Source organism: Hoplias malabaricus, chromosome 12 (genome assembly GCF_029633855.1).
Source record: "Hoplias malabaricus isolate fHopMal1 chromosome 12, fHopMal1.hap1, whole genome shotgun sequence".
In the NCBI taxonomy this organism is placed as follows: domain Eukaryota; kingdom Metazoa; phylum Chordata; class Actinopteri; order Characiformes; family Erythrinidae; genus Hoplias; species Hoplias malabaricus.
Window position 1 is genome coordinate 40081144 of NC_089811.1, and position 24896 is coordinate 40106039.

Here is a 24896-nt window from a genome sequence, read left to right on the forward strand (position 1 = left end):
GGTGTCTGGTGGGTTTTATTGCTCACAGAGGCCAAGAATCAGACACATCTGTGATGCGTACGGCAAGGAGATTGTCAAGATGATGCTGCAACGAAAGCAGACCTGTCTGAAACAGCAGGCATGCATCAACAAATGTACAATTATACATTTGTGATAGGGTCGTGTCTGCCTTCCCTTGTCTTCCTCAGAAAGTGTTGATGATATCCTGCCTCTATCTTGGCCAAAAAGAATATCTGTGCATGGCAGAGACAGCCCACGCTGCCATACATCAGTTTGGAGTCAAGTGTCAGATGAATGTTTCCAGTATCTTATAGGATATGCAGATTACGGATATGGGCATTTACCTGGTCTCTTGAAAATTGAGGCTACAACATTAACAGCAGGAGACGGTCTCCTGTTCACTGGCGGCCGTCTGTAAGTAACGTGTGTGTGATCCAGAATTCTGTCATTACAGACTAGTATTTCTTGGCAGGGTATCTTGTTTTTTTCCCCTTTAGGAGTGGCATGTGATGGGCCTTAAGGGCTGAGAGAGAGAGCCTTGAGGTGCCAGAAAGCCCTTTGGATTTTCACTCGGATAAGTGTCCCTGATCTGTCCCTGCTATGGGTGCTTTGGCCAACTGTCATCTTCAGAAAATGGAAAGCTATTTTAGGCTGTTTTCCCTCCACGGCCTCTTTCTTTTTCTCTCTCTGCGGATTATTTCCTTTTCACTTTCCTAGTTGGAAACAAAAGAAAATAGCAGTATTTTTGTGAGTGTGTGTGTCTCAAATTTTTGGGCTCATTACCTGCTATGTGGACATTGTTAGGCTGTTCTCATTCTCTTGCCTGTGGCTATTTCTCCAAGGCCTTGCTGGATTGAGTCATGCCTTTGCTAGGCCTTGCTATGTGCAGGTCTCAAGCCTGTGCTGTCATTAACTGTTGCCCAGGGATGCTTTACAACCCCGCTGAGCTCAGTTTCACTATTTTGTCAGCTTTTACGGTAAAACGCGTAAGGTTTAGTCTGATCGGAAACGTGTGTCACCTCCAGGAGGCCTGCTGTTCCCCTGCCACTGGTAAAATAAGGGTATTGTCATTTGATGTTTGTTTCTTTTACTTTCACAGCCTCTGCAAACGTGGCCCAGTTTGGTGCTTTCACTTGGGTTAAGGCTTGCAGAAACGGTAACATCAGAAATACAGCACATACACCAACAGCAGTGGTTGGAGCATGTCGGAATGTGGAAAATAACAACAGGAGATATCACTTTCCTCTGTTCCATGCTCATTGCTGTTTATGTACACAATAGGCTGGGTTAGTCTTCCACTGCTTATGTCTGAATCCTCACTTCACCCTCAGAAAATGAAGGATTTACAGCTCTGCATCTTCCCAGGACCATGTTTCATCATTCGTTTTTACTTATATAAAAGCACTGAAGCTTTCAGACACTGTGACTTTGGCTGATGGAGCTTTTAGACATCGACAGATTTGTTTAAACCTGATAACATTTCAGTTAGAGGATTTCCTTCAACTCTAGTTTTAATCCAAGAATCCAATAGTTGAAATCTCCTCTTGAATTCTGGTGAAAACACAATGCTTACTCTAGGTGCCTTCTTTGGTCCAGAGGGCAAACAAGAGAAGTGAAGCTCATTAGCAGATCATTTCCTTCCCCGCCTTCTGGGTTTAATAGTGTCCTAGGCCTTGGTGACCACTCCTTCTAATCCAGGCTTGATCTAATGATCTGATGGGTTTTCTTGTACTGTGAGCTGAAACCTGTGCCTGATAACACCTCAAACGCTCGCCGTTCGCTAAGCTGCTTAAGGAGTTGACGTGTTATTCCATTTACATTTGCACTAAGAGCTCATTGTCTCTGCATCTGGACAGATGTATATTTTAAAGAAAAGGTGCATTCTAGATTTAGGATTTGAATCCAGGAATAAGTCATAGGGTTGTAGAAACCAATTTGGCCGTGGTTGTTTACCACTGGGAACTCTAACTCAGAGAGAAAATATGCAATAATTTGAAGCCAGATCTTTGCTACAGAGTCTGTTTGATTGAATACAAAGCCAGTGAGGCATGAGGGAGCCCAAATGTTGTCTCAAATAGAATAGAAAAGGTCATACTGAATTAGTTGTTTATTTATTCAGATGTGCTGCGATGTCAATGGGATAATTTGGCCAACATTAAGGAAATAACTATGGCTACGTGTGCTAGATATGTTTACGTATCTCTTAAGCTAGATATATACTAGCTGTTATCTTCGCTTTTACTTATGCATCACATATTGTGTGTCCGTTTGGTGAGTCAGTTGTGCTTATTCATAGAAATTAATGCTACACCTACACAAGGTACGCTACATACGTAAATGTTAGGGGCCGTGAAGGCCATCAGCAGCATGAAAATGGTTGAAAATGAACCTTAAATGTGCTGTGTGTGTGCTGTGGGATGGATTTGACTTTACATTAGATAATGGAATAATCCAGAAATGTAATTTTGAAAACAATTTGAGGTCGGTTTTTATTTTTTATTTTTGAGAGATATAAGGATTCCTAAGGGCTGTGGTTGGTTACGTAGTGAGAGGACACCAAAAGATGAGAGTGAGTTCCCTCAAACCACTGCAGAATGCTACATAACAAACAACTTTAAATGACAGTTTAATGCTGGAATATCCTTTTAGCTGCCATGCTCTTAATGGATCCATTAAATGCATTAATGTAGTATGAAACCTATCTGAAAGCCCAAATTAAGTTCTCCTAAGACGTGTGACATGTCTAGACATTAAAGGGAGGGGGGAGGGATGTGTCTAAAGGTGAAAGCCTTTTCTCCTTGCTCTTCACAGCTGTTCACGCGTGTGGGGCTAAACTGTGGCGTATTACACTGTAAACCTGAATAAGAAGAACACAAAAAAATGTAGGCAGTCAGTATGGATACACGTTTACTTTAAGTGTCGACAACTTCATTTAATGCTTAATAAAACTAAAAATATATGGACTTTTGCTTTGGAGCATACAGTTTTAGCATTCAGTTTTCTTATTTTTTTAATTAAGCAAATTATTTTTGTATTTTTTACAACTTGTCTCAATTATTTAGTGTAATTTCATGTGTTACCATCTGAGGTAAACTGTGTACAAGGGTATAATATGTCTCCCTCAAGAAGCAGCTTTTAACCTGTAGATGCGTACACCTTTACCACTTTCTAAAACCTCAGGGCACAGATTTTTAAAACTGCTCAGCCTTGTTCAGCCTTGCAGAAGTTGTAGACCTCCAGCAGCTCATCCGAGCTGGGTAGTGAACGGTCAGTGTGGGCAGGGGAGGCAAAGCATGCAGACGATGCCTGGCATTGAATTCAAATAAACCCTGTCTTCCTGTCGTCATAACCATGTTTGCTAACAGCAAGGGGCTTTGCATGTGGGGTGATTTCTGGTCCAGTGTGCCATCAATTGTGTACGTTTATAAACACTAACTTGGTTTATTTTTTAAGTGATTTTAGGTTGCCAGTGTTTGCCTCATGTCCTGTTGGCGTGCAGGGTTTCACAGAATATTCTGGAAAACACTAGCTTTTTGCCTCCGATGTCGCATTAGCCTCCTGCTAATCAATATAATGATCTTTTGATTGCAATATAAAGTGGATAAAAAGTATCTTATATTTAGCAGTACATCTTGCACTGTGCACTCTAAGACACATTTTGTATCCACTCTATATTGTAATTTAGATATCATTATATAGTCTTAAAGGCTAAGCACCACTTAATGGACCTCCATGAATATTTGACATTATTTTAGTTACTGACATATATAAGTATGAATTAAAATGAAAATAGCTGCTTAATTTGCTTTAAAACTGACAATTTTATTAAATTGACGGGAAAAACCCGAGCTCGCTACGGAAATTCTTGAACGCAACCGTGACGTCACTGGTGGACAACAGCTGAACAACGCCGCGGTAAAACACCGTTATGACTGACTGTTATGACAGTATCTAGCTAAATAACCAACATTATTCATGACGATAGCCTAGCAATAAGCTAAACTCAAATGTAGAGGTACCGTTATTCTTGTAAATGTGATCGAAGTCGAACTCGAATTCATCCAACACTATAAACCTCCGTAATGCAGCTACGTAGCCGAGTATAATCTGAGCCACCGAGTTTAGCGAGTCAAGCTAACGTTAACTAACACCAACTAAAACAGGCGAAGTGAGTGTCCTTACCCTGTTTACCTCCATGTTACAGAGGCTCTTATACACCTTTCGTTGGTGTCCTTACATGCCCATATAGTTGGAAAAGCGCCAGTGAAATGAGCTACAGATAACGGAGTGAGCGGACGGTCCTTTCCAAAGTGTCCGTTTAAAGTTGACAAATTTAGTCCATTTTCTGGATATTTTGGGATCTTTGGGCCATTTGTTCTCAGATGTCCCACTGTACATTGAATGATCGCAGCCAAAAACAACACCTTTTCGTCATTTTGCATTAAATTAAGTGTGACTTCTAGAGTTGTTGTCCACCATCTACGTCACAGGCAAGACGCCTATTAGAGTCTCCGAACACGGTTGGGGGGGGGGGACCAACGGTCTTTTAAACCTTATTCCTTCAATTAGTAAGAAATAACATGTTTTCTGACTATCAATAAACATAAGTTAGGAACTCAAACTCCACTGTATTTATTTGTGTGACACTTTCATAGAGCTGCTGCTTAGACTTTAAGTTGAGCTTATGTGAGAGGATCATGACCGCTGGTGTTTTCGTTTATAACTTTCAATAAGACGTTCTTAGACAATATCAGAAGCACTGTCATGTTATTTATTTCTCAGTTGAAGTAGAAAAGTAGGTATGAGTGGAATTTGAGGACAATTTAAGTTTGTAATATCTTTTTACTGTATGAAGTTCTGGCCTTTTAGCGCAAACCAAAGTGAAAGTGGGTGTAGGTTCTCATCAGCAGTGCTACATAGTCCTCTGTACATCTTAAACTCACATACAATTAAATCTACTTTATCTTGTAAAATGGATGATGTTTCTTGACTTGAGCTTTGAATACTGCTCTTCTGACGGTATAGCACTGAGCCACTCTGGGGAAGTTCTCATGATACACGTGTTTTCCCCTTTGGAAAAGTAAACAGGGCAGAAACCCACAACAGCAGTGCAGCTCTGTAAACTAGCCTCACTACAATGAAGTGATTGGTGTTCAGTATTCAGTGGGATATTAAAGGGCTGAAAATTCCCACTTATCAGCCTTTAAAAGATATTTTTTAATGCAATTGTGATTGATACTGCACTGCAGACAGCCTTTACTACGCTCACTGTTACTTCAGGGTTGAGTGCTGTCTGTCCTTGGATAATACTTTCTTTGAAAATACTCTCAAGCTGCAAGGAGATGGTTTAACATCTTTACAAGAACAAACAGCACAGAAAAGTGCTTGATCTCCGCTAGCAAACAGATGCAAGCACAGATCTCATAATTTTATTGTTGTTTCTATTTATTTGGAAAGCAGACTTATTTTAATTAAATATTTAAAATGTTACTCCTTTGCTTGAGCTTAAGAAAGCGAAATATTGTCCGTATTTTAGAGCCCCAGTGTTTGATTGCCCTGTTATAAAGGTATTGTCTTTTATAACGCAGTAAAAAGTTTGCTCAGTAGTAAATGATTATCTGTACAAAGTGTTATTTTTCACTCATATCTTCCTGACTCTGAAAATATCTGGCTGATTATACTGATGTTCATCAAACACCAGCATCATATGGGCTGCTGGCTGCTTGTAGATTCCAATGTGTCTGCATATCACACACTTGTAAGTGACATTTGCTGCCTGTTACAATGGAGCGACCGATGCCACTTCATAACACTTTCAACCCTGTAATCTGTACAAGACTCTGCCCCATTTGTAAACATAAACATTGTGGTTTAAGGAGGTGCGCTAAAGAACATTGGTGTTTATTTAGTTGTTGTTAGTAGTAAAAAAACAAGAGAAGACAAGCTCCCAGCAACATTAGAGAAATATCCCAGCTTTAACACTGGAGCATATTTACAGCACAAGCCTCGACACTGAACTGTGAGTCAAAAATACAGTAACAAAATAACCGTTCATTAATCGGAATCATGGTAAAATGTACAATTAATCGTGATGTTGATTTGCGCTCATATCGCCCAGCACTAGCTAATGTCTAGTCTTAGATAGATGTCTTAGATAAATGTCATCAAATCGAAAATCTATTGAATGCCAACTTTTAAGGCAGTTATATCCCCAGTGTCCGTATGGTAACAGTATCATTGTGCGTACCTTATTTTATTAAGATTGTGGTCACTTGTTGCTATTGCTCATTGCCTTAAACATGGCTAAACATGTTGTAGCTGTATCATGCTTGGAGATTCACCTTCCACTCTGGTGTAATGATCTCACTATTTGCTCTCCATGCATTCTTACTTGGTCCAGTTTCTTGCCTTTTATTTTAATAGCAACTTAAAATCTCTCCGGTATAATCTTGCTGGAAAGTATATTTATCACCCTCCCAGCTTTCCCCCAGCCTCATAAATGTTCTGGCCCAAACTTCCCAGTTCGGCCCAAGCCCCCAGCCTCCAGACACTACTTTGCTGAGTGACGCAGGCCATTGTCTGGCAGTCTTTTTACGCCACCCCCTCCTCCCGTATGTGGAGGCTGCCTGGTCTGGGGAGCTTGTCTGACGTCAGAACAGCTAATCTGCAGGTTTTACTGCCCCAAATGGCTGGCACTAATGATGTCTTGGCCCTAGGGCATGCGGGTGGAGGACACAATCCAATCCAGCTGTAGACGCCAGTGTTCTGGGAGCAGGACAGAGCCCATGGCCCAGCTACTCTACACCAGGCACGTAATCACAGCCTTACCATCAGTGTTGTAGAGAGGCTGAGAGCGTTACCCCAGACATGAGATGGACTTATACTCTGAAATTAAGCTCATCATAAAGTCAAACGTTGTTAAATGTGACAGATTAGTGACAGAATCTACCTCAGGACGAATAGGTTGTTTCTCCTGCTCTGTTTTGAACCGCACTCAACAACCTTGATTTGTTTTAAAGGACGACTGAAATAATTTGGCAACATTTCAATCGTGAAGTGTTTTCTTTGGAGCTGAAAAACATGGATGACCGTAATAAATGATCACGGTACTTGGCAGAAAAAACGGCACAAAGGAACAGTTCTGTTTATAGGGTGGACAAGTTTAAATAGCTTAAATGTACATTCAGTGTCCCCCAAAATGACATTACGTAGTGCTTTAATGTAGAAGATGAATGTTTCTTCTCCACCTTCACTAGGCATTAGTAATAGGTTATCTAATGCTTTGGATGTTTTGAAGTCCAGTTGTGTTGATTGGATTCATGCCCTGTACGTCCTTGGGAATTTAAATCATGCAGCTTTGGCTGAAGAGGTGTGTGTGTGTGTGTGTGTGTGTTTTGGTTTCCATGGTATAACTTTTGCTTGCAATTGTTTGGACCTGAAATTTTTGGGTGGCTCCCTTTTTTACATAATCACACAGCAGAGGATATAGGGCAATTTGCCATATTCTGAGCCAGCAGGCCACTTTGTACTAGAACAATTTTTAAACCACTTTCATTTTCAGTTATTTTTTTTGTTACTAATTGCATGTTGTGTCATGTCCCTGGCATGGTAGAGGGCTAATTACAATGAAAAGAGCTGCAGTCATTAACTCCATGAACTTGCGATCAAAGCCATATGTCACAGCTGTAGAGAAATAAGTCCATCTATTGCGTTTTCTGTCCATTACATGACCCAGCAGAAATGCCAATACACTTGTAGAGCTCAATGCTTTCTGACTGATTTGGGAGGGAGTGCAGCGATGTGGGAGTTTTAAGCCAAGATGTCTGCGTCAATTTGGATATGTGGAACTCCTCCTCAAAACAGATTTGTTTGGAGATTATCAGTCAGTAACTGCGGTCGAATGTTTTTGTTTATTTTTCTAATGGCATGGATGAATATTTCAGGGGAGAAAATCTAATCAAATTTATACAAATATTCCCATGTACTTGCAAATCCAACACGGATTTGGTGTTAGCTTCTTTAGAAATTATACATGTCTATGCCGTTCAATTTTGTACATTTTTTTTAAACCTCAAACCTTTTATAGAAATTGTTTAAAAAACTGATATTATGCCGTCACCTCAAATGGAGGACTTAAAATTGAAATGAAGAATTTCCACACAGTAAGCATTTGTTTATTGTCCTCTGACAAGCCGTATTAACACTAGACTTCAGTGAGGGTAGTTTCGCTAGAGAAATCTCATTTATTTTAATAAAATTTACCACAATGAGAGATTTCCTGCTTCAGACCCCTGGGGAAAATAAATTTCAAGTCAATGGTTCAAGGTTGGTGAATGTTGACCTGCGAATTCACATCCGTGACCAGTAGCGCTGCAGCTTTGTGGTGACCTTGACTGCGCTGGACTTTGTACTGCTGTACTGTACATCCAAAATGGAGTAAAGTTTTAAGCCATGTGTCCCGGTCTCTCTTTGGCCTCACCTATTTTTCTCAGACTTTCTCAAACTTCAAATGTCCAGTGTGAAGGAGGCTATAGGCCTAGAAATGTAATAACAGGCATCACACACACACGGAATGAAGCATTATTACGTTACCCCCTGTAGACCTGCAGTCTACCTCTTTAGTGGGAAAATAAATGATGCTACATGTTAATTTAGTTGAAAATCAGTCTGAATCTGCTTCATTGGTGGTACGTTTACACAATGGCAGTTTTAATTCAGGTTTTAACATTAAAACTATGGAGCTTTTTTGATAAAATATTATATAACTGCATTATAAATAAATAATTAAAAGGAGAATGTTTCATTTAATATTTAATTAATAAATTCTACTTTTAATGATCAAGTTCAGGGTGGCGGTGGGTCCGGAGAATACCCAGAGTCGTCGGGCACAATGCAGGAACACACACACACACACACCCCTACAGACACATTTGGGTCACCGATCCACTTACCAACGTGTGTTTTTGGAGCATAGGAGGAAACAGGTGCACGTGGAGGACACCCACGCAGACACAGAGAGAACACACCACACTCCTCACAGACAGTCACCCGGAGGAAACCCACGCAGACACAGAGAGAACACATCAAACTCCTCACAGACAGTCACCCGGAGGAAACCCACGCAGACACAGAGAGAACACACCAAACTCCTCACAGACAGTCACCCGGAGGAAACCCACGCAGACACAGGGAGAACACACCACACTCCTCACAGACAGTCACCTGGAGGAAACCCACGCAGACACAGGGAGAACACACCACACTCCTCACAGACAGTCACCCGGAGGAAACCCACGCAGACACAGAGAGAACACACCAAACTCCTCACAGACAGTCACCCGGAGGAAACCCACGCAGACACAGGGAGAACACACCACACTCCTCACAGACAGTCACCCGGAGGAAACCCACGCAGACACAGGGAGAACACACCACACTCCTCACAGACAGTCACCTGGAGGAAACCCACGCAGACACAGGGAGAACACACCACACTCCTCACAGACAGTCACCCGGAGGAAACCCACGCAGACACAGAGAGAACACACCACACTCCTCACAGGCAGTCACCCGGAGCGGGACTCGAACCCACAACCTCCAGGTCCCTGGAGCTGTGTGACTGCGACACCTACCTGCTGCGCCAATAAAGTGTATAATAATCAACTTTAACATTGACCTGAGTGTCTCCAGTTTACTTGCGTTTTTCCAGGGACTTGAACCCACAACCTCTTTATAAAACAAGTTTAAAAACACAATAGTTACTTTTGCAGAGGGCAACAGTGAGGAGTGGACAGAACCACAAGGGAATACGGTTTTTGAGTCCAGCAGGTTGTCATAGCAGTTTTAAAGGCGCAGTACATTTGCAGGTTGGCTTGTGTGGGTTGAAGTGTTGTGAGATCTAATGTGTCCTTTAAATCCAATTATTTCTTCAGGCCTTTAATTTAGGAAGCACATGTCTTTTTGCAGGAATAAACTAGCCTCATCTCTATCTACAGACACCATGATTTAAATTTGACAATGCAAGGGTTAGGGTTAGCAGCTGCCCATTGTCTTCTATAAGTTTATTAAAGTATATTTGAGGAAATGTGATATAGTTTACTAAGCACAGGGCTGTGTCCTGACGTGCCCGTCATTGTCTGTAGTAATCGACCGTGCAACATTGATGTGGAAGGTTGATATCAAATTGGACTTTAAAAACAGAGTTTACTTACAGGAAATACACTGCTGTGTTTGAAGAGAGAGAGAGAAAGCCTTTCCTCTCTGGTGAAGTAGGGCACTGGGAAAAGTCAGGGAAAGTAAGAGGCCTTTTGTCGGTCCGCTTCTTGGGTGGTGATCCTGGCTCGAGGGACCATATGTTGCACTGACTCCACAAGTAGGTTACATGCCTGGCTTAGTCTCTCTCTCTCTCTCTCTCTTGCTGTCTCTCTTTCTCTCGCTCTTTCTGTGTCTCTCCCTCTCCCAGGCCTGTGCCTGAACAAGCCCCTCTCCCGCCGTGATTAATTGCTGGCAGGCCGAGCCGAGGGGATCTTGCGTCAATAAATCGTCATGAAGGCAACTCCCCTGCTTCGAACATAAACACAGAGACAGGCTGTGCAGCGACTGAAGCCAGGCCAGAGCTAGTTAGAGCTCCACAGGCCCTCTGAGATCCACAGCACCGTTTATTTAACACCCAAATTTTATTAGAGGAGTTCTGGACGCAGTTCTCTCTGGCCTGGTTAATCTGCTGCGAGCCAAGGCCTGGGCCTGCCTGGCCTGGGTGCGTATTTGTACTTATATCATACGCAAAAGAAGGCAAATTGATTCACTCCAGCTTCACTGTTTCATGTGATTGTTTTTCATGTGGAGGAAAGGGAGGATTAAAAAGATTCCTACGTGAGTATAATTATTCGAGCATATTTCATACGTCTTAAAGAAGGGAGAAAAGTTGTCAGTGTCTGTCCAAAGTTAAGAGTTTTTACACAGAGAGAACACACCACACTCCTCACAGACAGTCACCCGGAGGAAACCCACGCAGACACAGGGAGAACACACCACACTCCTCACAGACAGTCACCCGGAGGAAACCCATGCAGACACAAAGAGAACACACCACACTCCTCACAGACAGTCACCCGGAGGAAACCCACGTAGACACAGGGAGAACACACCACACTCCTCACAGACAGGGACTCGAACCCACAACCTCCAGGAGTTGTGACTGCGACACTACCTGCTGCGCCACCGTGCCGCTTCTCTGGGTACAGCAGACCACTTGAGAGCATGACATGGACTGATGAGTGAACAGAGATTGATTTGTTACTTAATAGATTTTAAAATGCAAAGCGTCCGTAATAATCCTGTCTGTCTGATTCTGATGACTTACAGTACGCGGTCAGAGCTGCTTAGCTTGGAATAGCACCCCTTCCTTAAAGGCAGCAAATAAAGAAGTGCATGTATTTTACTGATCTTATGATTATTTACAATATATAAAAAGTGATTTTATTAATATGTGTTGGAATAATCAACACATTGGCCAGTTTCCCAAGCCTGTCATTAATTAAGCTAAGTGGCAGCAATTGTAGGATGTGTGGAAAAACGGCACTGATTAATTCACCTAGTTTTGCATAAATACGGCTGCTGATTTTCAGTGGAGTATTCTATGTCCTTAGTGACCTCATTTGAAAGAAGTGGGAATGCATTGACTAAGGTAGATGTGCTTGCACATCAGACTGGGACCTCGCTCACTATAGTGCAGGCTTTTTCCTTTGGGCTTAACAATATTATGTACACATTTAATCGGATTAACTTTACTGTCTTCGCTGTGCTGCCCTGGTGAATCCAGTATTGTTTGAGTATCTTTTTACTGGATTGGAGCTTCTTGACTCCATCCTACCTGCGCTCTCCATTTGAGAGGCACCGTGTGTGCTGGAGGGGTGTTGCACTCCGTAATACATTCAGAGTGAAAGAGAGCTTCTGGGCCAGAGGGAATGGAGCCCACTGGATGAATGAGAGCACAAAGACTCGAAATATCCCTAAATCCTTTTTCAGCTCCCGTTTGGTAGCAGATGGTTTTGAATAATTCATGACAAGTTTGTGGGTAGTGTTCGGCATCGCATTTATCCCGAAGACTATTAGATTTCAGAAAAAGAAACCGATCCGAAATGTTCAGCGCAGACTCTCTGAAGATTTCCCTCCGATTTGATAGTTTTAAGTGCTGCATGTAATTTGCACTACAGCGGCGAGAAATCAGATTTCACGGATTGATTAAGCAGTTTTGTTCATTGATATGGCTATTTGTTATTCTAATTATATTTAATCATGACTAATAAGGCAGACCGATGAAATGCAGGAAATACAGCGGGCATATGTTAAAGTGGAAGGTGCATACATTTATCTGAAGCCCATTATTTAAAAAGCTCTGCCTTGTTTTCTTCATTTGTTTGCGTTCACGCTGTACGCGCTACGCTAATGCTGCGCGAGTTCAATCTGACATTGATATGTGACTTCATTTTATTGCTGCCACACAGTGTTCTATCATTACAGATTATTAAACCCTCTCCTGACATTGAGTAATTGTGTTATGGCTGTACGAACTCATAGACCTTTATGCATGGCAAGAGCTGCTTTTCTAGTTTCTTGGGCTCGAGTAATGTTTCCTTCTCCACAAATGACAGTCATTGCAGATGGCATTAGTTTATGGGCGTCTTAAGGAAACGTATAAAGGCCAACCCCGCCTCCCCCCCCATTCTTGGCTCAGGTCCATCTGAACCAGAATTCAAGTCATTTGAGTTATTTCTGAGTTTATTAGATGACTGATACTAATTGATAGTTATAATAGCTGCTCCAGTGCAAAAAATACACAGTCAACAACAAGACACTACAAATTGTGTGCTATTTCAGGCTTGATTTGTCACAGAATTGATGACGTTGAGTGGAATTGAATCAGGTTTCTTTTTTTCTCCTGCTTATGTAAATGTACAAGATTATTCTGCTTATTTCAGCCAGAATCTAAGATGTGGTTCCTGGTTAGTCTGTACACAGCCAGTACCCGGAGAAACTATTGGATCAGATATTCAAGGAAATATTAACCTTTTAGAATCCAACTTTATTCAAGTCCCATACTTAAAAAAGAATAGGTTAAGGATGGCTATCATTCGCTGATATTCAAGGCAAAGAAATGTGATTTTGGGCCATCTATAATATTAGGTCATAGCTGATAGAAATGGACAAGAAGTCATCCCGCCTATCTCTCACTGTAATGATCAGCTGTGGAATGACGTGCTCTGGGAGTTTATCAAAAGCGTGCAGCAGGGGATTATAAAGACGGCCTAGTCTCTGTGGTTGGAGATCGCACAGTGAATCATAATCTTCAAAAGATGAGCTTAACCTCCGCTAGTGCCTTTTTGCTATCCTTTATTCCGGGATGAAGGAGGGGCTAGAGAAATGTTTTAAAGTTTATTAATATGCTTATACTTTAATAAAATTATTATTTTTTAAGCCCAATTTTTGACACATCCTTCCGCCTCAGTGGAAGGGGTAGTGCACTTTCTGGTTTGGTACTCAGCCTGCTGGGAGAGAACAGAGAAGCCTTCTACCCCTCTAGCTGCTATGATAACAGTCCTTTTAGAGCCAAACTGCTGGAGGCGTAACATCAGTTGTGTTCTCTTCTGAGGCTGTGTGCTGTGATGTTCAGAACGATGAGTTCTGTTGTGTCACAAAAAAAGATGTCACTGTTGTTATTGGTTGACTGCTGTGGAAAAAATTCTTCTGAATGGAAACACAGATCTGGAGGGTAACGGCCTAAACAAAGCCTCTAGAGCACAATGGAAATTCCGTCGGGTGTAATGAGATTTGTATGCCGTTGTTGCCTCATTCTTACAGCTTCCATAATATCTAATTTGACTAATCTCATCGGAGGATGAAATGGGTTTGTGTGTGTTGTCTTTGTAATGGATTTAGAGAGTGCTTCTGGCTCAGGTTTTTTGCCCAAAGGGAAGTTCACAATTCGGTTAGGAGTGTCTTCCAAATACAATATGTCATTGTTATGAACAGACGTTTAAAAGGTAATCTACCCGTTTACCAGGGCCTATAAATTGAGACAAGAATTGCATTCTTCTCATTGGTCTATACAGACACATTTAGCCTTCCAGTCCTCCTTCCTTTAGCTGTGGAATATGGCAGCACTGTGGAGAGATGCTGAAACACGGCCAACGCCACATGTCCTAGCATGGCGGAAAAAGCTGCTAATTACAAAGTTAACAGCATTTTGACTTTGTCTCACGCTTGGTGTGCACACAGCTGTAAAGAGCGTGGTTTATAGCTATGTCTAGTAGACATCAAGGGGAGTGTGTGTGTGTGTTTGGTTCTCAGTGGAGCTGGAGCACCACATTAAGGCAAGTCCTGATGAGGCCTGCTGCTGCCACTACATTATGGGGACAGACGGCAGGCCAAGCCAGGCAGCCTCCGGAGAGTTTTGCACTTAACCAGGATGCAGGAAAAACCCCAGGCTTCAAAGCCCCACAGCCACATGCAACATGGTACTTTTTTAATAACCCTCAACACCCCCTCCCCCCCCTCCCATTCACCCCTCCCTTTTAATAATAATAAAAATGTACACAGACCAATAGAATTTTTTCCCAATTTCTCTGACTCGAGGTTGTAATGTGGTTTCTTCACAGAAAAAGGAAACCTTAAAGGTTTTAGATCAAATCTAAATTTCTAAACATAACACACATGTACAGACGTTTGTGTTTGGTTGATTATTTCTTTGTTGTAACACTGCTTCTGGGCAATAATGTGTTTGCAGAATTTCATCTCGATATCTCTCTACATCGAGAAGCCTCCAATGATGACAAGCCTAGTTTTTCCAGTGAGGGAGATGCCGCCCCACACCATCACACAGAATAAGCTGTTTGGCATTGGCAGAGAGGATTTGGCTAATTTTTCATGGGCACAACCCACACACTGAGCTCTACTGCTCATTCCACAAATACATGTTCCTTACAAATGTGGCACCATTTAAAAAGGAAATAATCTACCAAACACAAATTTATCTTGAGGTCTGTCTCTCTGTCTTTATTTTTAGGAAAGGGAAATATTTGCATCTTCATTTGTAATGAGAAATAACTCCCATTTTCATGAGTAGCTCAGTTTCAAAACGTGTTCAAAATGTAACAATGTAACATTATCACGTAGGTGGGTATCCTGCATTCTGTGCCCAAATTTTTGGATTTTTGTTGTCATACCCCAAGTGGACACCCAATTAAAATTATAAAGGACAAATTTTACAAATTTTTGTCCCGTGCAAATTGATCACAAACGTATGGACAGTCTGTGGTAAAATGACACTACCCCCATTTAAAACTAATCCTATTTAAATAGTCATTTTGTTTTAATTTGGTTGTTTATTACAAACAAAGATCTTAGTACCTCTATAGGCCTGTGTTCTTATTTTACCACATAATGGATTTCAACAGAAAACTAGTCTATGTTCACAGCCTGTAGCCTGCATCGCATTCACAGTTTTTTTCATTTGTAAAAAGTTTCACGTTTGCTTAAAAGTCTTAGTGATAGGACTGAAGGATCTGTACCAGAGGGGCCAGTGCTGACAGCGCCATTTTCTGCTCCTGAACAAATGGAGGCCGCTCTGTATCTCTGTTGTGGTTTGCTTTCTTCCAGTTGGCTTGTGCGTGGAATTCTACCTACACAAACACTCTGCTTTGTCATGTTTCAAGAGCCGCTTTGATGTTTGGAGAGATTATTCATGTAGATCCAAATAAAGGAATAACCCAAGTCCAGGGCTGAGTGGGGAGGAGGCCTGGTGTTTGTGAGGTGGGTCCATGGATCTAATCCCCTGCTTTTCGGGGTAAAACATTGTGCTTATACAACCAAACAAAAAAGCCGAGCTCACCCTTGGCATTTGTGGTTGGAATGGACTTTTCCAGGCACTAATCCACAGATTAACCACTGAGCAGAAACCTTCAGAAGGCGGCCAGAGTGATATACTTCTTCCCATTTTTTCCTCTTTCATCTACCGCTCGGTATGTGATTTTCTCTGTACGCATTGATTGCAAGCTTATGGTCTAAAATATTATGAGCTGCGAAGTTTATCAAGATGTAGTAACCTTTGAACTGTGTTGATAAATAAGAATATTATCAGATTTATTGAACATTTATTGAAGACCTCATAAAGAATACAAAAAGTTTATTGTCGAGAAACCATAGCTCAACAACCTCTTGGGCATTTTTGCCCCCATTGGGGAGTTGTGCCCAAAAACCAGCCTAATTTTCGTTTTTAGTGGTTTGATTGATTGATTGATTGATTGACACTGCTTGTTGACTGGAGGACATCATAGAAAGGAGGCTTGGGGCTTTAAAGCTAATATACAGAACTGTATAGGGACTACATTAGCTCATGCTGAACTTTCAGAATGCATCAACAGTAGATGACCTTGCTGTGAAGAGAAGGAAATAGAAGCCAGGTCTGTGCTTTTACACTGTGAAGTAGGTTTGATTTCTTCTCAGCACTATTTCTCCACTGAGCCCTCTGATTCCTTTGGAGAGTCGTGATGCTTGTGACCTTTTCAAATCATCAGCCCTTCCTCAAATCAGTGAGATGAAAGCACTCTTGACCTTCGCTGAGCCATGCAAATGGAAAGCTTCCGTAAGATCTCTTTTAATTTTATAAATTAGGCCCTGACTGCTTTTGAACATCAAAAAGAAGGCACTAAGGGAGGCTCCATTGTTTTGATCGAGAGTGAATGTACCTCATGTGGGAGGCAGATAATACTCAGAACACACAGATATTTGAATGTACAAATGTAACAGATGAAGTGCTTTTTCAGAATCAGAAATAGTATATTTTGTTCTCTCCACATACTGAAGTGCTTCGTCGCCAGTTGTCTCTTGTCCGAGATCTCGCCGTTCTGGTCTAGTATCTCTGTTTGGGTATGAAGTAAACCCCCATTTTCAAAGGGAACAACTGTGGATTCCTGCTTACTTGAGGGGGCTGAGGGAACTTATCTGTGGTTTAATAGAGCAGCTGGCCTCCTCGGTGTTCATCTCCCCACTCAAGATAAGAGTGGAGGCGCACACAATCTCCCTCTTATCAGGTTAAAGCTGTGTGGTTCTGGGCAGAGGCCTGGGTCTCCCCTGCAGTCCGACATCAATCAGCTTGACGGGCCAGGACTAAAATAGCTCCATATACAGGGACAGCAGTGATTTCACAAGGTACATTCATCTGCCTGACAGTAATAACAGACATGTTCTCTGGCTATTGTTTGTTATTACAAGAACTATGATTTAAGAATCAGTTCTGGCAGGTAGCACTACACAATCCACTGCTTTAAGTTGATAACTCACCAGATACAACTCTCAGCCATCTCTTTCTCTCTCCACTCCCCCCCCCCCTCGCTTATAGACACTCTTCAGCTCTCTCTTTCTTTCCTTTAAAAATTTAGGAGGAAATGTTAGGAAGGGAAAAGCTAAATAGAGCCAAGGGAAATTGGGAAATTGTGGAATAGTGAGAGGACTTTGCCATTGTCCTACGGAGATGGAGCCATTTCCTGTTGCCCTATAGATGACAGCACAGCTGGCACAATGCAGACATCATTACTGCTGCGAATCCTCTGCAAACTCACTCCCGTTTTCTCTCTCTTTTGCTCTCTCTTACTATCATTTTCAGACGTACTGGTTTCTGGAAAAGAGGCTTGGAAGCAGGCAGAAAAATTCCATTTTTATCTGAGCTTGTTTGATTTGCTACAAAGGAACGACAGACTTGTCTTTTGTAAGATCCCTCCCTTCTTCAGTAGGAGGGAGGGCTGGTTTCAGTTCAGTGGTGCAACATGTCCAGGCAATACAATCAATCGTAGTGGGTTCTGACTGAAAAACCTGGGTGGACTGGCTCTGCTGATGTAATGTTGTAAGTAGCTGTATCTATTGTCTTTCCTGTCTGTTTGAGTACAGTATATACTTTGTGAGTGCTGTTTAGAAACTTGTTCTATGCAAGAAAATCCTGCACAGTGGTATTTGGAGATCCCTTGGAATCTAGTGGCTACAATACAAACATGTTTCAAGTCAACCACATATCTGTTATTGAGCCTCACAAGGAAGTGTGTGATTAGAGCACGTGACATGGTTTGAAAAACATTATCAGTCCCAGAGTAGTAGCTCGAAATAACCAGCCTGGTTAAATATTAGAGTTCAGGAGGTGTCAATGTGTAATGGTGTAACTAGGTCTGTGAGAGTGTGTGTGGGTGGTTGAATGCAGCATGGCCTTTTGCGTGAGTGTGTGTGTGCGAATGAACTCAAATGGCTGTGTATCATGACTGGATCTTATCCTCCTTCATGCTTCATAAGCATTGAGGCATTTATTCTCTCTCTCTCACACACTTAGTGTTTTGGAGAACAGCTGTGGGCCGTATGGCAGCACGACACCCCTGTGTTCATCCCCCTCTAAGCGTGTTTTCATTTGGCTCTGACAGCTTCATTGGCCGCCTTTGTCCCCAGGAGGCCCCTGGGTGGAGAGACGCTGTTGTCTGTACCCGGTGAGCGCTCTGTCTCTGTGGAGGCGCTGGCCTTTCCGCAAAATTCCAGTCTCTCGCTGCTCCGAAGCTGACTGTTTTCATGAGCCTATTGGCTACAGAAGGCTGCACTCTGGTCTGTCTGCTTATGTGACCTTCACTCGCTTTCTAACATCTGAATTCGGGACATATTTTTCATGTGTTTACTTTTGCTGTTGGGTGCCCTTGACTCAACCGTAAGGAAATGCGCTGTTGCATTTGAATAAATTGATCAAACAGTGCTTTGATTTTGACAATACGAAAATATTTTAGCCTTTTGATGTATGGATCATATCCCTGTTAAAGCTGTGCTGAGCTTTTGGGCTGGCAGATTAATTGTTTCTAATAGTTTGTAAGTAAATGCGCAAAATACACAGCCTTGTCATTGGAAGGACTGGAGAAGCTGTGGTGCTTCATATCAGTGTCTGTGTTTCCATGTGGTTTTTATTCTGAGAGTGTGTTGTACAGAAAATATGGAGCAGGTAATAAATGTAGAAATGAAAAAAGGAGCATCACGTTTCATTCATAAAATATAACACCAGCATCAGTGTTTTTCTCCTTCATTTTATTTAAAGATAAATTCTAGACGATCAACCACCAAAGAACAAGAACATTTAGTTGATTTTAAGAATTAATAGTTACTTATTTATTCAGTGAAAGTAGGTGAAGTTTAATGTGGCTGTGCGCAGCTCTATGTAGTTTTATAAACACACTACGCCACATAATGTCTCCCCACCACTTTCCTTCATATTTCAGGCAAAGACCCACACTCACGTGAAATAAGACAAATTCAGCAGTCCTCCTCTCTCTGTGAGATATAACACTGTGTAAATGTTGCTGAGTTCAGAGGTGTCCTGCTGAGCGTGTGAACTAACCAACGCCGAGCCGTGGATCTAGCCAAACACAGCCCCAGAAACACACACAAACGTGTTCCTATTATTCAGCCACAGTTCACACTAAAGAACCTACTATTCTTTGGTTTCAACTGAGAATGAATTTTTCTAGTCCCCGAACCGTTTTGTGTCGGTGGAATCACGCCAAATGATTTCAAATTTTATTCATGAACTGGAATGTGAAATATGTCTGAACTAACAACAGACAGTGTAGTAGCGCCATCTTCAGTTCTCTCTGCTGAACTAACAGTTCCTACTCGCTTTTCAACATGAGGAGTCAGTCGGTCAGTAAGAGGTCAGGCCAAATCTAAACTCAAATGATTTTTTTTCCTGGCTAATGCCAGGCCATTCCATGCTTAGAGACAGTAAAACTGTTTTCAAAGTTCATTAATTTTATATATACCCTGAACTGATTTTTATGGAACAGACAAATGGAACTTTTTATTACACTTCATATGCGCACACACAAAAATGTATGTGTACAGTTACAATTGTAGTTAGTTAGCAGTGGTTGCTGAAATGAGTTAATTTTTGTAGGTCCTTTATTTTAGGAACCACTGCTGAGTTTTGGGAGACTGATTTTTGTGCAGAAATTCCTCACTAACCGTATGTGTAAAACACTTTTCTTCTAGTCAGGTTGTACTGTTGGACCTACATTCATAAAACATAATTATATTTGCAAATGTATGCGTGCCTATCAAGTATCAGGTGATTCTCTAATAGTCTGCTCTGTATTTACCAGTTCAAGGCTTATGAAGACTTGATAAAAACCGAAACCTGAAATATGTCCTTTGCAGTTAATAAAGCAGGTACGGCGAGAAGAGACCTGTTTAGAATTCTTTGGTTTGTATTGTGTCTGTCTTAGAAACCAACCAGAACCGAGTAGCCTTTGGTTTTTAGCACTAGCTTGAACCACAGCGACATGAGCCCATAAGATTGAAACGTTTTCACGCTTAAGTTGTTTAACGTTTTGTAGTCATGCTTGTTCCTTTTAAAATCCTTTTAATTCCATGCTGAAGAGCTGTCAGCCTAAATGAAATTCACTAAATGTTCACTGAACCTCACCCAGACAAAGGAAGTACAGTCAAATGCTAAATTAACTTGGTGTGTTATTAATGAGAAGGCAAGTACAAGTATTGAAATTTTTGGACTAACACCAAGAAGGCTGCAATATATATATATATATATATATATATATATATATATATATATAGGAGGGCCATATGAGCAGTCACTGCTCTTTCAAAGCTGTGATTTAATTGATGGTACATAAAAAGGGGCAAAAGGATCATTTTGCAGAAACACTGAAGTAACCACACCGGAGGATGTACCGTTTATAAGAGTCCTACTACTGGATCTGTAGCAGAGTTACTAAGCTGAGCGGGGTTACAGTGAGAGGTTAATGGCTTTCTGCAGTTTCGGCAGTTTAAAAGCTCTCTGATGGACAGACTGAGATGAGGGCAATGGCAGCATTCTCCTCCCTGCTTTTTTTGCTGCTGCAACAATAGAGGCTTTCTCTTGCACTCTTCATTGGGGCCCAATGAGAATATGCGTGCTATGAGCTAAGCGCTGTAAGGACGGCATCAGTATTGCGTATGATTTGTGTACAGTACAGCAGTGTTTGACGATCATGTCCAATTAACTGGACAATGCCCTCTGTTAGTAAACTCAGTGGAACAGTGTTAAATTTCCTGGGAAGTGCTTTGAGTAAGTGAAAAGATTTCTCCAGAAGATAATGAAGCTGGGCGCCTCCATTGCAGTGTCTAATACGTGACCTGTGAGTCTTTCTTACTGGGCTGAGGTGAGTGATCTGAGCACTGTCCCTTATCCACTTGGATTAAGCAGAGTTGGAGTTAAAAAGGTCCCCTCCACCATTAGTGAGATGAGCCGTGTCTGGCAAGTGCCATATGTCAGAGTGCGACACTGTTAACAAGACTAAAGCTGCTAAGCCCTTCATCCTCCTGGAGAAGTGCATGACACCCAAAGGAACTAGACCGCTTGCTCATAAAGGGAGTTAAATGCTACCCTGGATATCTCTGAATGCTAACACTTCATTAGACACTCTGGTCTTGTTTGTACCAAGTATAAACTTAGTAAGTGTATCTTATTTTTTCCCCCCATGCTCAAAACTTTGTTGTCATTCCTCTGTACATGTACCTACAAGGTAGTTGTAATGAAATGGAGTCATCTGGCGCTAAAATATGACTTTCATTTCTTATTGGGTGCAGGTTTTGGTTTTGTTGTGCTAGGGCTGGACGATACGACCCAAATGTATATCGTAATATATTTCTTATTTTTGGTCGATACGATATAATATCGATATGAACAGTCAAAAAATACCTGAAAAACTTCCAAGAGCAAACAAGAAACATGACATCACCATCAAACATAAACCTACTGGCTTTGCCAATATTAATATTTTTACATTTTCATTTTAAATTGATTGCGCTAAAGAACGTCATTCAGTATTCAGTAATGAAATATAAAAAATGTGTTTAAAAATCATATTGTAATTGAAACATTTTAATTCTTGATATATATTGATGTTGAATTGTTGTCCAGCCCTAACATGAGCTCTTTCAGATTTCTGATTGATCTGTGTTTATTGTTACATTGTTTCTAACAGGACGATTGTTCGACTGACTGTGCCACAAACAGAATCAAATACAACAAATCTGTACAGAAACCGTGGTGCTAACAGAAAGGATAGGCTGTAATTGACATGAAAATCAACCAAGACTGAGACAGGCCCAGCCCCAGTAGAGCAGGCTTGATGCAGGAGCTTACCCAGTGTTTTGACCTCAGGTCAGGTCACACAGGTATTTAGCTTGTGCTTGTAATGAAAGTTAATCATGGATAATTATACTTCTCTCGTCCCCAAAACACTTCTTGCAGGAACAACTGCTTACTGATGCGTCCCGCAGCATGGTTTTTGACTTAAACCGAGTGAGAAAAGCCCTCTGGAGCCTGCTTTCTGAAGGAAGTCAACAGTCATGTGGACACTTTGTGTCTTGACTGCACTGCAGTGTCCCAGGCCACAAACTTATGTTTCTGGGTCTGCTTTCCAGCATGCTTTAACTTTTGTCACCGCAGAGGGGAAGCACCATGGTCATAGAGAGTCCTGTGGCCTCTACGGTCCCAACCAGCCAAACCACCTCCAGAAAACTGCAGCTGCAGAAAACTGGTGAGAAAACACTCTCAAGAACAGTGACGGTGGCACGGTGACCTCAAGGCAGAGTTTGCAAAGCCAGTTAAACATTGTCGTTTATCACATTTTTAAAATCATATGAACTTGAGGAGTTTTATTTTTGTTTTGTTTTGCCATGAATGGTCATCTAGTAGTTTTGATTTGAGCTTGAGTGTTTACACTCGTCAGTGCCCAGAACATATCGTTTGGACCAGGGCATATTGCACACGGAGAACACATGCTCATTTGAAGACTACTTTCATTGTAGTATTCTTAACAACAGTCAGTGAACATGTTACAGAGAAAGAAAGTAGGCTTTTTTTTTAGTGCATGGCCATCTGCAGTGATCTGTCATCCTCCTACACCCATTTTTTCCCACTGACACCAGTGCAGATTGTTAGCACAGGACACCTCACCGCAATAGGAAATGGCTGTTACAGCTGGGAAAATATTTGCCATCATACTTGGCATAGAATGGTTTATCACTCAGAGTTGAAGAGTTATCTGGGAAAGATGACAAGTAGACAAAGCCATTTCTAGAATAAACTAATCAACCACAACTCTAAAAACACAGATGGGTGAAGGGAATAATGTTGATTATCTCGCTACAGTGGCACCTGTCAAAGGGTGGGATATATTAAGCAGCAAGTCAACAGTTTTTGGAGTTGATGTGTTGGAAGCAGGACCAGAAGTTGTGAGGGTTAGACAGCTGGAGCAGGGCTCTTCATAAAAGGCAGTTCTTGTTGGATATTCCTGGGATAATGTGGTTAGTGGTCCAGGAAAGGACAGCTGTTACTTTGACATGTACCACCTACGTAAACACTGCTACCGAGGAGGTACACCGCTCCATGGCAGCATCCACTTTCAGCAGGGTAACGTGCCCTGTCACACTTCAGTAGTCTTCAGGAATGGTTGGAGGAACACAACAGTTGGGCTCCATATTCCTCACATCTCAATCTGATTGAGCATCTGTTTAATGCTTAAATAGATAGAGAAGTTCTTAATCTTGCTTTGAGAATTTCTTTTTCTGTTCAGCACTTCTCCCATGAAGCCCATAAAATTGTATGTAGACACCGATTAACCGTAACATTATGACCACCACCTTGTTTCTACATACGATTTTATGGAGTGAGGTTAAAAGAAGTTAAATTTAAGGCGGGGGGATTGATGTGTGCTTTTTTTTTGTCCAGCAAACTGATCTCCATCATACATGAAATACCAGCATAAACATTGCGTGTGAGAAGAACCTGTATCATTACAATTTCTTACATGGGACTGCTGTTAGATACTAAAATGGTACAGAAACCTCTTAACATTCATTTTGGGCTCAGTGTGAGTGAGAGTAAGTCTGAGCAGGCCAGTGAGGCTGTGATCTCAGGGCACCAGTGATTCAGAGCGCAGCTTTAATTAGTGCCCGTCATATTCAGAGCTTCACCCACGCTGCCTCAGACGTGATGACATTAATGAACTTCCCCACCAGCGCAGTTAGTGAGCATGCTTTGCTGTCACGTTTCAGCCCAACAGGTCTCATTAAAGCTGCTGATAGCTGGACTGCATGAAGAGCTGGAGCACTAAATGCTTGGAGTGCTAACTCAACAGCTGGGCCTTTCACAGGTCCCCTGTGACAGTGCATTTTCAAGCTTCTCTTCTCCACGTCCCATTGGCCAAGTACAGAGTACTTTGCTGTTTGTGACTCTCTCTTAGTTCTCTTTCTCACCAGGTTGAATATGTGCACTAGAAGAAGTGGTTGCAAGAGTTAAAGGCAATGCCAACGGTTGTGGGGAACTGCAGTTCTCTGTTTACGTTCAGAAGCTCCTCGTCTTTAAGGTGGAAGGGTATGTTTGACTGTTCTTTGTATGTGGCTGAAATTTTACTAAAAGTATTTATTCACTGTCTGAATTATGACCGAAACTCATGTGTAACTCGCGTTGTTTAGTTCTGTAGCACTTTGGGTCTGTGTTTACTTTCTTGCAGTTAACGCTCATGCAAATTCAGTTCCAACATAAATATTTTGAAATAGCGCAATGTCCTTGTCTGTTTTCATACATTTTTAACTGCTGTGAGCAGTGAGAGAGGAAACATATCATCTCTGACTGAGCCACTGATTTTTTTTTTTTTTATTATATATTTATTTATTTATTTAAACTCGTTTATGACACTAGGGTTTCGTAAACATATTAGACTGTTTTCGGTTATAAAAACAGACTGGAGATCAAGCAAATGGGAAGGAAGCTTCTGAATTTCATGTGTTTTTTAACAAGAAATTACAGTAAATAA

At 41.5% G+C, this 24896-nt stretch overlaps 1 protein-coding gene across 3 annotated transcripts in view; it reads left to right on the plus strand.

The window, feature by feature from the left end:
* hdac4 (histone deacetylase 4) overlaps positions 1–24896 on the plus strand; it is a 199669-nt gene that overhangs the window by 16854 nt on the left and 157919 nt on the right. The window lies entirely within an intron of this gene.